The following is a 15,566-nucleotide window of genomic DNA, read 5'->3' as shown; positions in this document are numbered from 1 at the left end:
CATTGCCTCAGGGGGATAAAACCATGCTAGGTAAGAACCTCCAGGAGGAGAATGCGCTGTGGTCGCACTTCCGCTCAACACGGAAGAAAAGGTATTGCCTGGGTCATGTTGTTGAGCATCCCGCTGTCCAAATTGGGTCAGGTTTTATTTGCATCTTTAGGTAACTCATGGATCACCTTTTTTTTTTTTTAAAGGTTTTATTTATTTATTTGACAGGGAGAGAGAGGAATCACAAGTAGGCAGAGCAGCAGGCAGAGGGAGAGGGAGAAGCAGGCCTCCCGCGGAGCAGGGAGCCAGACGCGGGGCTGGATCCCAGGACCCTGGGATCATGACCTGAGCTGAAGGCAGATGCTTAACGACTGAGCCACCCAGGCGCCCCTCAGGGATCACTTCAAAAATCTCAATGTAGTGACCCATGGGGACAGGCACAGCTTGCTGTGGGTCTTATCAAGGAAGACCCCAATTCTCTTCTCACAAACTACCTTTCCAAAGAAGGAAATAAAACAAAAACAAGTCTGTGGGTGTAGAGCTGCGATAACAGAATGATTTCTCTGGAGCCAAGCCACGCACTCCTCCATGGAGCCGAGGTGAATAGCTAAACAACAACCAAATATTCGCCAGTAGGAACAAGTATGCAGGGCTGCTGATGGCGAGGAGATTACATAAGTTTATGCTAAGCTTTTTTTCCAATGTGTGCCAAATTAGGAAAAATTAGAGGCATACCTTGGAGATATTGTGGATTTAGTTCCAGATCACAGCAATAAAACGAATATTGCAATGACGTGAGTCAGATGAGCGCTTTGGTTTCCCGGTGCACATAAAAGTTATGTTTACAGTGCATGTAGCCTATGAAATGCGCAGTAGCTGTGTCTGAAAAACTATGTTCATACCATAATTAAAAATACTCTGTTGTTGAAAAATACTAACCACCATCTGAGCTTTCAGGAGCCATAATCCTTTTGCTGGTGGAGGGTCTTGTCTGATGTTTAAGGCTGCTGACCCATCAGGGTGGTGGCCGTGGCCATTTCTGAAAGTAAGACAACCCTGAAGTTTGCCGCACGGATTGACTCTTCTTTCAGGAACAATTTCTCTGTAGCATGTGATGCTGTTTGGTAGCATTTTACCCACCGTAGAACTTTTTCAAAACTGGAGTCCATCCTCCAACTCTGCTGCTGCTTTACAACTAAGTTCATGTGATATTCTAAATCCTTTTTTTGCAGAATTGCAGGGTTCTTGTCTTACAGGTCAAAGAATGAATCCTGTGGACACAAAAGGCTGAAGTGAAGTGAAAGTTTATTAAGTGAAGGTGAGAGCAGAAAGGAAAGAAAAAGCTCTCTAGAGTGAGCGGGGTCCCAAATGGGTGGCCACTGAGGGTGTTTAGGGCCGATCTTTTATTGAAAAATTGACCAGGAAGCTTGCGGTCTTGAGATTCTGGTGCCATCATGGTCTGAGCAAGGACTATTGATAACCGCCTTAATGGTTTACTTCTTTGAGGTTTGGTCATTTTCTGTGATTACAGTGTAGCCACCAAAGAAAAATACTCCCTAACATTCAGGGTCGGGTAGCCTGGTTTGTTCCCCCATCTCTTGCTTACTTTGGCTTAGCACTCTTGCCTGCCAAGAGTAGTCTCAGAGCCCAGCCAGGGACCCCCCATCTCTCCCTGCTTGTACCTTAACCCTTTCCTTACTCGCTTTGTTGTCTTTTCAACAGTCTTCACGGCATCTTCACCAAGGAGTAGCTTCCATCTCAAGAATCCATTTTCTTTGCTCATCCATAAGAAGCAACTCCTCATCTGTTCAAGTTTTATCCTGAGACTGTGGCAGTTCTGTCCCATCTTCAGGCGACACTTCTGATCCTGGTTACCCCACAGCTGCAGTCAGAACACACACAACAGTTACTGATTAGGTTTGCTGTCTTACGTGTGCATAGTTTGTGGTGCCCCCAAAACAATTACAGTGATAACATCAAAGATCACTGGGCATAGGTCATCATAACAAATATAACAATAATGAAAAATTTTGGAATATTGTGAGAATTACCAAAATGTGACACAGGGACATGAAGCGAGCAGATGCTGTTGGAAAAAGTGGTGCCAACAGACTTGCTCGATGCAGGGTTGCCACAAACCCTCAATTTGTAAAAAGCACACACTCTGCAAAGCACAATTAAGCAAAGCAGTAAAAGGAAGTGTGCCTGAATAAGCACAGAGTGTCATCAAGACGTGAAGCTGAAAAATAAGAGTGGGTCTGCTGCATGGCAAATCTGTATTTTGTGAGTTTTGGGGTATCAAGAACATAAGGTGATGCTCCAAGACACTCAGCAATCACTTTCAGAAACAAAATTCTAATGACTATTTTTACTAGGACCAATTCATTATTTGTTCTGCAAATATTTTTTATTTTTTTAAAGATTTTATTTATTTATTTGAGAGAGAGAATGAGATAGAGAGAGAGAGCATGAGAGGGGGGAGGGTCCGAGGGAGAAGCAGACTCCCCGCTGAGCAGGGAGCCCGATGCGGGACTCGATCCCGGGACTCCAGGATCATGACCTGAGCCGAAGGCAGTCGCTCAACCAACTGAGCCACCCAGGCGCCCCTGCAAATATTTTTTAGAATATAAGAAATAAGTCAGTGCTTAACTGACAGATAACTATGCAAATGACAGGGGACCCCATGGTGGTTACAAGGCAGAACTTAAAATTTTAAAGGACAAAACCCTTATATTCATGTACAGCAATTAACTACAGGACCGAGAACCATCTGTTGTGACTCACTTGTCCCCCAAGATGCATATACAATCCTCAATTTCACCTTGGTTTTTCTTGGTCCCATATTCCAAGGAGAGGCGTATCTTTGCCATGATTTTCTCATTAGGTGTTAATGTTACCATAATGTTCTTACCGTGTCATCGTATTTCCGTATTTGGCTCAAGGATCATGTGGTGGGTGTCTGTGTATCTCAGCCTGTTTTCCGATTTTCTTCCCCTCCATGTTAGTTTCTCTGTTCTGGCACGGAGCCAGGGTTTTTCCCTGGCGTATTTTCCAGCATCACTCCATCTCATTCCATCTCCCTTGGGAGGAGGCAGGGGATGGAAGAAGAACCACTTCTTGTTGGGCACAGCTTTCCTCACAGGGTACAAGAGCAGGTGTGGAGAGAGATGCTGAAATGTGTGTCCGTGCCTAGCGCTTCCTGGGCGAGTTGGATTGAACCTGTTTATCTTGTGAGAACAGGTCTCAAATCGCAAGCATTTATCACTTCAGTTTTAATCTTCCGATGCCATATTGTTCTCCTCAGAGGGAGACTTTGAAGCTAAAAACACTAAGTCAAAGCCAAAAGGAGTGTGGGAGGGGAGTTCAGCAATTACCAACCCATCTGTCCTACACAGGAGACTGGCCATCTGGGTCATTCAGTGAGGGGAGGTGTTCATATCAACCTCACCCAAGTAACTGTGGGTTTCTGCTTCATTTTAGCTACACGGACTCAAAAATTTTTTTTCTAAGGCACCACCCTCCTGTGATCTTATAACAAACCACAACTGACAAACTTCCATTTACCTCTAAAGAAAGGGTTTGAGCTAATTGACACGTCAGGCCAGAGACATGAAAAATCTGGGACCTCTCTGGTTAAGGGTAATTCCAGACCTTTGTCCCTATATCCCGCCGACCAACGACTGTCTAGCTCATGCTCTGTCCTCGATGTGTGGCAGGGGGTGTGGCCGCTTTCTGCCGGAGCCGCAGCGCTGAACTGTTGTGACTGGTGCATGGCCACACACCCTAAGACACCTCCTATTTAATTTCTTCCAGAACAAGTTTACTTTTGCCTTTAAGGGATCAGCTGTGAAATTTAAAATTCCATTCCTAAGTGGTAACTCCAAGTCCAAGACCCATTATCTCCTAAACATATCCAAATTACCTTTCCTACTGTGCTCAAAATATCAAAGATTCAACTACTTGAATTCTCTTATCCTTGTTTGCAGTTAAGGAAACTGCAGTTTGGAGAGACTTTCATGAGACGCCCCCCCCCACCCAAAAATGATTTTACCTTCTTTTTATGCAGCTTCAAACCTGCAAGACTTAGCCTGTCCAGTGAAATTCAGGGCAACATTTCCACCAATGCCTTAGGACTGGAAAACGAGTCATCAGTGAGAGAGCTAAAATACGTCCCAATGTAGTGGGACTTTGCCTGTGAATATTCTGTCCACTGTAGCATGCCGTGGCTTCCTCCTCCAAAGACACAAAGACCACTAACGCCCCTCCACCTTCATTTGGACATTTTACTATTTCTAATCAATCAGATGTTATTAATATTTTTTTCAAAATTTTAGATGCTCATGAGAAATAATTTCATTAAGTGGAGCCTGAGATATTTCTGTAGCGTGCATACATACGTGCATACCCGCGCAAACACATACACATATATTTAAATGGACATTATTTTTTAGGGCAGTTTTAGGTTTACTGAAAAAACTGAGCAGAGAGTACAGAGAGTTCCTATATATTCCCTTTATTCCCTGCCCTCAGTTTCCCTACAGGTAATATCTTGCACTGGTATGGTACATTAGTTACAATTGATGAGCTGATATTGATCATTATTATTAGCTAAAGTCTGTAGTTTACATTAGGGTTTACTCTGTATGGTACAGTTCTTTGGGTTTTGCCAAATGCATAATGTTACAATTATGTATCACAGAATAGTGCCGCTGCTCTAAAAATCCTCTGTGCTCTACCTACTCATCCCCACCCCAAACCCCCTGCAACCACTGATCCTTTTACTGTCTCCATGCCTCTTCCAGAATGTCATAGACCTGGAATCCTACTGTATGTTGCTTTTTAAGAGTTGCTTCTTTCACTTAGTGATGTGCATTTAAGGTTCTTCCATGTCCTCTGAACTGGGTCTTTCACAGATCAGAACGTTTCTCTTTTTTTCTTAATGAAGTCCCTCTTACCGGTTTTTGCCTTCCTGAACCATGCTTTGGATGTCTTAAAACTAATCACCAAATCCATGGTCCCGTAGATTTTCTCCCATGGTTTGTGTTCCAAGTCTTATAGTTCTTTGTTTTACATTTAGGTTTACAAACAATTGTGAGTGAGTTTTTGTGAAAGGGGTAAGACTTAGGTCTAGATTATTGTGCTACGTGTAGATGGCCACTGGTCCCGGCACCATTTGTTAAAAAGACTGTTCTTCCCTTTTCTCCGCTGAATTTCCTTTACTCCCTTGTCCAAGGTTGGCTGATTATGTCTGTGTGGGTCTATTTCTGGGCTCTCTGTTCTGTTCCATTGATTCATGTGCCTATTCTGTCACAAACACCATACTGTCCTGATTCCTGTAGCTTTACAGTAAGACTTGAAGTTGGAGTGAAGTCAGCCCTCTTTGTTTTTCTTCTTTAATATTGTTTTGGCTATTCTGGGTCTTTTTGCCTCTCCATATAAACTTTAGAATCACTTATAAATGACTACAAACTAACTTGCTGGAATTTTTATTCAGAATGCATTGAATCTGTAGATTAAGTTGGGAGGAACTGACATCAATAGTGAATTTTTCTATCCATGAACATGGATTATCTTTCTATTTATTTAGATCTCTGACTTCTTCCACCAGAGATTTGTAGTTTTCTCACATAGATCTTGTGCAAACTTTGTTAGACTTGTATCTAAGTATTTCTCTCTCTCTCTCTCTCTCTTTTTTTTTTTTTTTGGTGCTAATGTTAATGGTGGTGTGGTCTTCCCCCCTAGCTTTATTGAGGTATAATAGACAGATAAAAATTGTATATGTTTAAGGTATACAACCTGACATTTTGACACGTTTACATTATGAAATAATCAGCACAATCAAGCTAAATAATATATCCATCACTCACATATTTACCATTTTCTTTTCTTTTTTAAAAATGGTTTTGTATATAGGAAACCTATTGACTCTTACATATCATCCTTGTATCCTGCAAATTTGCAGCCTTGTTTAATCACCCCTCAGTTCCAGAGGTTTTGTCATTTTTGTTGATTCTTTGGAACTTTCTACATAGACAATCATGTCATCTGTGAACAGAGACAGTTTTATTTCCTCGTTCCCAATCTGTGTGCCTGTTATTTCCTTTTCTTGTCTTATTGTCAACAATATATTTTCAGAGCAGTATTTAACAACAGATATGATTATAGCTAACAATGTTAACCCTTTATGTCAAGGTCTATGCTGTTTGAGTTTAAGTTCTAAATATGTCTAATACACGAGTTAAAATTCTTAAAAGCAGGGAATTTCTTTTTTTTTTTGAAGATTTTATTTATTTATTTGACAGAGAGAGACACAGCAAGAGAGGGAACACAAGCAGGGGGAGTGGGAGAGGGAGAAGCAGGCTCCCCGCTGAGCAGGGAGCCCGATGCGGGACTCGATCCCGGGACTCCAGGATCATGACCTGAGCCGAAGGCAGTCGCTTAACCGACTGAGCCACCCAGGCGCCCCAATGCAGATACATTTTTAATTCATCTGCTACCCATTGTTGATTAGACTATGTAATGTCTAAATCTTCTGAGACCATCAGATGCATCTTAAAGTGAAACGGCCTTCTGGTTTGGTGTAATAATGATAGCATTTGTCTTTAAAATCCTTTACGCTTTTCATAATTCCCTCTCAACGCCCGAAATCATTCAATTTTATACATATTGTGCATCCTGTACTGTACTTGCTGGGGCCTCTGCCCACCGCGGAAGGAATGATAAAATTGGTAAAGATTTTCGGGTGCAGCGTGTGCCCTGCAGCTCACCACAGTCCCCAGAACTGCCTGCTAATCCTTGATCTAGTTGGGTTGTCCGTCTAGATGCCAGAGGTATCTGAGTGTGCATCTCCTGTCCTGCTTCAGCCAACTCCCGAGGCGAGACAAGAGAGGCAGCAGACGTGTGTTTTTGCACATGTGTATTTTGTTTGGGGTTTTATTATCTTGTTTTCCATGCAGAATATTTCCTAAAAATGGCTCTGAATATTTGTACTTTTATGAGCATAGACTTATAGCCCAGTCCTTACCCTCTAGATTATGTAGTTAAACATTATGTTCGTTTTCATAAATGAAATTCAAGTGTGACACTGTATTTATATGGAAAGTTCCAAAATGTACCTAAATTAGATGGATTAAGACAGTTTAGTATGTGGGAAGTATCATGCAATTATGTAGATTAAAAACTACATCAGAGATATTAAAAATGTTTGTTTAACTTTGATCAATAAATGAGCCAAAATCAAGTGGCTTATAGTTCTAAGTATTATAATTATAAACATTAAAACAGCCTCCATGCTGATGATAAGGAAAACTGACTTTTTTCCAGTACCACTTAATTGGTGAAGGAATAAAGTTAAATACATGCCTTCCCTGCCTCAAATTATTTGTTAAGAACAAATATCCAGGTACCAATCCATTTTCTGTTACGAATGGGTTTAAATTGAATAAAATTCAGGATACAACTTGTAGAGAAAAGACTGTGATCTAAAAGCACAAAAGAGTTGTGTGGGGACAAAAAGAAACAAGGAAGGAAGGAAGGAGGGAAGAGAGAATGAAGGAAGGAAGGAAGGAGGGAAGAGAGAATGAATGAAGGAGGGAAGGTTGAGATTAGCATTTAAATCAATAGACAAAACCTCCCAAATGTGGGTGGGCCCCATCTAATCAGTTGAAGGCCTGAGAAAAACAAAAAGACCAGTCTCCCTGAGTAAGAGGGAATGTTCTAGCAGATGGCTTCCATGTCACGGGCACCATCAGCTCTCCCGGGTCTCCATTCTGCTGGACCCCAGTGCATATTTGGACTGGTCAGACTCCATAACCCATGAACCATGTCCTTGTGATGACTTCACACACACGTCCTGTTGGTCCTGTGCCTCTGGAAGACCCTGACTGATCGCACACCCCGTCATTCTCCTTCAGTTACACACACACAAAGTTGTCCCGAGATACTCTAAAACAATACTTCTACAAAACAGAAGATCCTTGTCCCAGACACACATGCCTTTACTTTATCCCCAAGAGAGGCCAGGGCTAAAACGAGAAGTTTTAAAAGTGTAAACACCTTGGGGCGCCTGGGTGGCTCAGTCGTTCAGCGTCTGCCTTCGGCTCAGGTCATGGTCCCGGGGTCCTGGGATCGGGCCCCGCATCGGGCTCCCTGCTCGGCGGGAAGCCTGCTTCTCCCTCTCCCACTCCCCCTGCTTGTGTTCCCTCTCTCGCTGTGTCTCTCTCTGTCAAATAAATAAATAAAATCTTAAAAAAAAAAAGTGTAAACACCTTTCTCATTAAGAAGAACTCTGAGGCATTAAGCTGTCAGGATGCCTGCACCGGCCACTGAAAACGCCCACGGTCCACACCCACCGCCCCTGGGCACTTGCAAAGTGCCCAGGAGGAGACCTCTGCGAGGCAGCCCCCTCACACATGCTCTGGATCTCTCCCGACAGAGCACCCAGGCCAGAAGGCTGGTGATGCTTTGAGCACCTCTGTCTCCACGAGTATGGCGCGGGCCCCTCCGCCTCCCTGGTCATTGGTACCACCTTCCACCAGGACTCCCTGCAGGTCCAGGCTCAGAGGCAGACGGGTGATGGGGGCCAGTCTAACAGCAAGCCGTACTTGCTTTTTATAAAACTAGCGGTCCCTACAGACTCTCAGCTGTGTCCAAAATCTAGTGCTTCTCCTTTCTGGCTTGTTTTTGGTTTTGTTTTAACTAATAAACTTAATTTTTTTGAGAGGAGCCGTTTTGGGTTCACACAGCTTGTCTTTACAGCGCCCTCTGCTGCCGCCTCCAGTTACCGCATCGTCTCTTACTCTGGGTCCACACCTAGCTGGGGTAGCGGGTGGGAAAGGAAAAGCCCTTCTTTAGGTAAAGCAAGTACTAATTAAGCATGATCTTCTACTCCACATCAAGCACCTTTTAAGACACTGCAGACATAGCAAATTTAAGCAGAAAAGTATTTTTTGACACTATTTCTCATTTAATAATATATAATAAATTACATCATGGATGACATCAAAGAAAAATTGAGCAGAATAAAGTGACAGAGACTGAGGGGCTCAGCTAGTCATGAAGGGCCCCTCTCTGTTTATTTGTTTATTTGTTTAGATTTTATTTATTTATTTATTTGAGAGAGAATGTGTGCCAGTGGGGGGATGAGCAGAGAGAGAGGGAGAAGCAGACTCCCCGCCGAGCAGGGAGCCCGATGTGGGGCTCGATCCCAGGACCCTGGGACCACGACCCGAGCCGAAACCAGGAGTTGGAGGTTTAACCCACTGAGCCACCCAGGCTCCCCTCTGTTAGTTTATTCCTGAAGCTGGTGTAGGCGTTGGGCCCTATTGATGTTGGCAAATGCAGAGGCCATGGGGACAGAGCCGAGGGAACAGCATATGCAAGGGTCCTGAGGCAGAGCACAGGACAGTAAGTGAGGCCCGGGTGAAGGAATTTGGGGGAGATGCCAGGCTCCCTCAAGGGAGACCTAGCTTTATTCTAGAAGGAACAGGAAGCATGGGGCTCCACACCATTCCTCACTACCTATCCTGAGCCTCACCTCTCTTTCCTTGGGTTTGTGGGTGTCCTGGGACATTTGCAAATGCGGAACCACACAGGATGGTCAGGAGAGCACAGGGCTCCCAGGTCGGGTGGGGTGACTCTGCCTCTGTTTCAGGAAAATGCTTCTTTCCTTCCTGGTTCCCTTAGGGGCTTCCTACCCCACAATCTGACACTCTGACTCTCCCCAATTGTAACAGAGTTTTCTATGACCTGTAAAATCCAGTTCCTTTCTTCTTGATGATGGCAAAGACTTTATTTTCTTAATCCTCCCAGGAGGCAAGAGAAAATATTTATATTCCCTTTTTTTCCTAAAGTGACAAAACCATCAGTTTTCCAAATTTGGAAAGTCCCAGTGTGCACATGCAGGCTGACATTGCAGACTCCAACACGAGAGGCATGGCCACCGCCGCAGCAGAGGTCCAGGTGCCACATTGGATGGGGCACATCTGGGATGCGTCTGAGCCCTAGCTTCACGGGCTCTGGCCTGGAAGGATCGGGAGGGGGGGTCAGAAACGCTGAGGTCCCAGAGCTTCCCACACTCACCTCACGGTTGCTACGGTGATACACAGAGCAGCGGCACCGGCCTGGGCGCAGCTTCATCCACAGAGAACAGAGAAGAAAAGCTCAGCCCCAAGAGCCAGGATGGGATAGCACGTCATGTCCACCAACAGACGAACGGAGAGAGAAGATGTGGTGTCTACATGCAGTGGGGTATTATTCAGCCTTGAAAGAAATCCTGCCATATACCGCAGTGTGGATGAACCCAGAGGACACTGTGCTAAATGGAACGGGGCAGACACAGAAGGACAAACGTCGCATGGTTCCCCTGCCGTGAGGGCCCTAGAGTGGTCCAGCACAGGGAAGCAGAGCGGAAGGGGGGAGCCAGGGCAGGGGGGAAGGGGAGGGGGGCGGGTGCCGTTCAAGGGAGAAAGCCTCAGTTGTGCAGGATGAACGAGTCCGGAGAGCTGCACCTGCCCTTTGCCTGTGGCCAACGGTGCTGTGCTCTCCCCTCGGAAGTCTGTTAAGAGGGTACATCTCAAGTGTTCTGACCACAATAAAATAAAATAAAAAATAAATAAAATTGATTATGGAAATAAAAAAAGAAGATGACAAAGAAAATGTAAGAGCTCAGCCATGAAAAAGTGGCCCCACGGGATGGGAGGAATTGAAGGGGCCCCCAGGACTGTGGAAGCCCCAGCCCCAGGCCCTGGCCACTCTAAGCCCCCCAGTGCACATCGTCAAGCTGATCTCCAGCGGGAGGTCTTAGGGGACGTGTGCTGGCCCTCAGGACCAGTGGGGCTCCCTTGCCCCCTCCAGCAGGAGCCCTGAGATGTCCTTGTCGCCCTGGGACCCCAGCAGAGTTGCATTCTGGCAGAGGGTGCAAAGGCCAGCTCCCAGGGAAGTGGCCAGGAGGCTGGGGAGCCCGAGCTGGGGGACGCCACCTCTCCCTGAATGGGCCCCTGCTCAGTGGATTAAGGCTTCTATCACTTGTGACCAGAAGGTTTCTAACTGATTCGTTTGGGGTTTTTTTTTTAAAGATTTTATTTATTTTTTGCCCGAGAGAGAGACACAGCGAGAGAGGGAACACAAGCAGGGGGAGTGGGAGAGGGAGAAGCAGGCTTCCCGCGGAGCAGGGAGCCCGATGTGGGGCTCGATCCCGGGACCCTGGGACCATGACCTGAGCCGAAGGCAGACGCTTAAGGAGTGAGCCACCCAGGCGCCCTGAACTGATTCGTTTTGATAAAAATAACATTTAAGTTAAGATAGATAAATCATGAGGGCATTTGTCATATTTGTTGATAAACTACTAAACATAATTTTTAAAATCAACAATTATATGAGATGAAATGATTAAAGTTCCCTCATTCAGTTTGTATCTTTTCCATCAAGGGTCTTGTGATCTGATTCTATCATGACAAAGTTAATTCTGTGCAGCATGGGCTGATTACTTAGTGGACAAGAGATGTTACCTATGAAGTGACCCAATCCATGTGAAGTTCCCCTGGATCCTCTGGAGGAAAAAAAAGTAGAAAGCAATAAATACCTCTGAGTCCACAGATGGAAGACATCTTCAGTGATGTTTCCACTGGTCTGAAGTGAAAAATAAATACAAATAAAAAGTTAAATTCTCATTTTTCTATATTCTTAACCTAAGGAGGCGTTTTTTTGTGAGCAGTGGGGAAAACAGTAGTGAAGTGAGCACGTGCCGCTGCTCCAAGCTCTTGGCCTGTGGGTGGGAAGAGAGCCACTGCTAAACCTCCTACCACCTCGGCACCTTTGCTGCTGTGTACCTGTAAAAGCCTTGTGGTCCCCAAGAAAGCAAACAGAGTTCTAGTTAAAATTCATAAAGAAACGTAAGAATCAAAAATCCACGCAGTTTGGACCTTACAGTACACTCTCCCTCTTGGCCCTTTGTGTGTCATCTTAAATCCAGTTTCTTTCTGGGTCTCATAAGAATGAGATTTTCACTGGGAAATTCTATACCACCTTTTACTGGTCCCTCATATGCCCCAGTGTACAATGGCCTGAGTGCCCCCTACGCCCCCTATTCCAAGCCTCCGAGCCTGGAGTCTGTGTCCCCACCAGACACACAGACACCAAGGTAAGCTCATTCATACAACAGTTGGGTCACTTCAGTCCTAAAAGCCAACCAATTTCTCAGTTGGCTGGTTGAACTTTTAAAATTTATTTGTTCAGGGGCGCCTGGGTGGCTCAGTTGGTTAAGCGTCTGCCTTCGGCTCAGGTCATGGTCCCGGGGTCCTGGGATCGAGCCCCACGTCAGACTCCCTGCTCAGTGGGGAGTCTCTTCTCCCTCTCCTTCTCCCTGCTGGTGCTCACTCTCTCTCTGTCAAATAAATAAAGAAAATCTTTTAAAAAATTTATTTGTTCAACTGTCTCTTCACATAAATTTTATTTTTTCTTTTTTTTTCACATAAATTTTAGAATTTAGTTATGGCAACAACTTCATCTCTACTGAGGGAAATTACATGTTTTTTGTCACTTAGTAAGGGGAACAGCATGGCTTATAATGCTTCTAGTATGAATTCTTACCAGAATACAAACTTTAAGCTCAATCCCAGTAATTATGTTGGCCTTTACTGTTGGCATATTTGCATTTTCCTTTTGCTTGGTTCAATTTTATATTTTCAAAATTGTCTACATTATTCAACATATGTTTTAATGTAAACCTTCTATGTATTTTTAAAAGTCTATGGAAACAAATTTTTAATTCTTCTTCAGAGAAAATGACTAAATAAATTGATAAGCTATACACCTTTGAGATTTTGTCATAAGAGTATCTACTTTTTTGCATAAAATATCTGTGTAGGTTACCAATCACTACAAAAATTGTTGCAGACCACCCTTGTTGTATGTGAATATGATTGAAATACCGATGAGTCATCTTTTCCAGTTGCTTCCCCGGGAACCCTGTCACAGGCTGTCATGGCTTCCGAGTGTGTGTGATTCTGTAACAGTCTACTCATAACATTCCTCAACACCAGCATTTTCCAAACTACAAACAGGAAACACCAATTAGGAAACAATTGAATGTCCACCAACAGGAAAATGGGAAAACCAAGGGTGGTACATTCATATAATGAAACAGTACTCGACAACAAACTCGATCAGCTGCTGATACACAGCAACATGGATAGATCTCAGAAACACTGTGTGGTTCTAGAGGAGCCAGACGCAGCACACATGGGATGCAGGAGTCCACTTACGCAGGGTTCTGGGATGCGGGGGAAGCTGCTCCGTAGTCATGGAGACCAGATTAGCGGCTCTCTGGCGCCAGCGAGGGCGCGCGGAGACAGATGGACTGCAGGCCGCAGAAAACATCTTGGGGATGGCAGTGTTCTCTGTGCACTTTTGTGGAAAAGGGATGCATTTTGTTTATGTAAATTATACTTTACACTGTTGGTTGATTTTTTTTTTTTTTTAGTAAGTGTCCTATGAGATGTTCAAATGTGCTCAGCAAGAATGGAGTGATGTGGTGGTGAGCCAACGCCGGGGACAAGCAGGCAAGAACAGTTAGACTGGGTCAGTTGTGCGCGAGTTCCCTGAACCGCAGTGCACGTGTGCGGGGGAAAAGCCACTCCCGCGGTTCTGAGGGTGGAGCAGGAGGTGTGCCCTCCGTCACAGCTGCTCTGAGGGGCTCCAGGCGTCCACACAGCGGCTTCAGCGCCACCAGGGCCACCACACACCCTGTCCAGAAACATGTTTCCTCCTCATGCCACAAAAACCACAACAACAACAACAATAGCCACCAAGTGGACTAAATTGAAAAATAAAATCTCAGTGAAAAGCTCGTGCTGTTGGATATTTGGGACGTTCATCCTGAAAGTCCAGTCTGACCTCCAATCCCTAAGCACACATCTCTCAGGCTTCCATGTTTCTCTGTTTCATTATTACACTCAATCAGGCGTTCCTTAAACGGTCACCATGGCACTCCTCAGCCTGAGAAAACCAGCTTTCCTTTTCATCTTGGAATAAAAGCTAGGAAAATGCCATTATTCACAAAAACGGGAGTCTATACCCTTTATAAACTAGTGTTATTTTAATATGAACATTTTGGGGGGAAATCCGCTATATATTCCTGAAGTATCTTCTTGGCATTTTGTAAATGACCATGCAGATGTCCACCAGGCACTGCTTAGGAGGCAATCTGCAACATACCGCAGCTGAGGACGGAAGGGAGGCCCCAGAGGCTGGGGGAACAGAGGGGCACCTGCTCTTCCAGGCAGGTGAGTGGCGTCCAGAGCCCAGGCATGCCTACTCTTGCATCCCCTTGAAACTGAGGCAAAATAACAGTGTAACTTCTAGAAATTCATACCCCTCCAAAAAAGTATGATTTTTCATAATATTCCTAGCTTAAAAACAACAACAACAAAACAAAACCAAGAAGCCACTGTTCTGACATTTGAAAAACCAAATCCAAATTCACATGTTTTGGAGTTTGTCAATGGAAAGGTGATACAGAAGCTTTCCAGAGATGTCTTTGGGGAGGTTAAAAATTGGTTCCAGTGATTTTGGTAAGAAGAGTCGTCAATGCATTTAAATTAAAATCTAGAGAAAATAGAGAAAAAAATGTTTAAACATTTTTTTCCATCAAAAACAAGCCAAATGAAGTAAGAAAATACTGTAATAAGAAACTTACTTACCCCCAGCCAGAGAAGCACTCTTTGTGAGAACCAATGGAAAGGAGCCCAAACTGCTGGAACCCATTCCCTATGAATTCATAGTGTGATAAATGTAAAGAAAATAAAAGACCTCAAGACTGTAAAAAAAAAAAAAAGAAAGAAAGAAAGAAAGAAAAAGAAAAAGAAACTTACTTCCAAAGGATCTATTTTGAAGAGCCGCAGAATCAGAAGAAACCAGGCCATAATCTTTTGAACCAGTTCTTGAAATCGTCCGCTCTTGTTACATCTGTTGATCCTTCTTTGAGTCTATTGACTGACATTCAAGTCTTACAGTAAAAAGTGTATAATTTATATTCTCTCACTGTAGGAGTATGAGGCCCATAGTCCTTGAAAGCCTGTATCTGAGAACTATCTGGATCAGATTACACATTGATTTGCTCTTGGCTTTGAAAATGGTTTTAGTTCTGTTGCAACCTCATTTAAAAGCACCTATTAAAACACTCTGGTACAATCTATGTGCCTGGCTTTTGAAACCTGCTCCAGCAACAAAAATGCCATTTGCTTAATGCCCATGTCAGCTTATGTGACAGCAGTGTAATCATAGGCTTGAGCAGAAAATCAATAGTTGTAGCACCTGAAATATTGTAAAGAGATGAAGAAAATAAGAATTTTTAATTATTTTTCATGCCTTGGCTATTTAAACTCACTGGTCTTTTAAAATGGATTTCCCTAACAGGACTCAGGGATCCGTCTGCTACCAGTTTGCTTGGCGACATGAAGATGAGTTTTCTACCTCACTGTGGCCCTTCCAGTGGATGACCCAACCGATGGGATCCGTCCCCAGAGCCAGGCCCATACATTAGCTTGTGGTAAGTGACCTTCATAAAGGCAGGCTCCTCA

The 15,566-nt window shown here is 44.1% G+C and overlaps 1 long non-coding RNA gene across 1 annotated transcript; it reads right to left on the bottom strand.

Moving 5' to 3' along the window:
• Window positions 1-338: 338 nt before the first annotated feature.
• Window positions 339-15,288, bottom strand: LOC114219800 (uncharacterized). Its single transcript, XR_003611465.2, has 3 exons — window positions 14,859-15,288; window positions 1,688-1,870; window positions 339-1,259 (listed from the first exon to the last, which is right to left on the bottom strand). It is a non-coding gene; the product is annotated as an uncharacterized LOC114219800 (long non-coding RNA).
• Between the last annotated feature and the right edge of the window lie 278 nt (window positions 15,289-15,566).

The sequence above is a fragment of the Eumetopias jubatus genome, unplaced genomic scaffold, assembly GCF_037043125.1.
Source record: "Eumetopias jubatus isolate StellerSeaLion01/CBP00866 unplaced genomic scaffold, mEumJub1_p1.0 scaffold_15, whole genome shotgun sequence".
NCBI classification, from domain to species: domain Eukaryota; kingdom Metazoa; phylum Chordata; class Mammalia; order Carnivora; family Otariidae; genus Eumetopias; species Eumetopias jubatus.
The sequence above is the reverse complement of the archived record's forward strand: the minus strand, read 5'-3'. Positions and strand labels throughout refer to the sequence as shown.